This window comes from Rhincodon typus, chromosome 21, assembly GCF_021869965.1.
Source record: "Rhincodon typus isolate 14 chromosome 21, sRhiTyp1.1, whole genome shotgun sequence".
In the NCBI taxonomy this organism is placed as follows: Eukaryota; Metazoa; Chordata; class Chondrichthyes; order Orectolobiformes; family Rhincodontidae; genus Rhincodon; species Rhincodon typus.
The window spans coordinates 18,346,716-18,347,044 of record NC_063352.1 but is presented as its reverse complement, the minus strand read 5'-3'; positions in this window follow the sequence as shown (position 1 = coordinate 18,347,044).

The following is a 329-nucleotide window of genomic DNA, read 5'->3' as shown; positions in this document are numbered from 1 at the left end:
GCTTGGCCTGCTGTGTTCATCCAGCTCTACACCTTATTTGGCTCATCATGCTTGTTCTTGCTTTTCAAAGAGCAAGTGAATTAATCTCAATTCTTTGCCCTTTATCCAATTTATTTTTCTTTTCATGTAATTGTCCAATTTTATTTTGAAAGTAACTTGTGAATTTGCTTCCACTGCCTTTTTAGCCTGTGCATTCCAAGCTGCAACAACTTGCTGCATAAAGGAATTTGTTCTCCTCTCCTCTCGGGTTCTTTTGACAATTACCTTAAATCTCTTTCCTTTGGTTACTGACCTTATTACCAATGGAAACAGTTTCACGTTACTAAGAT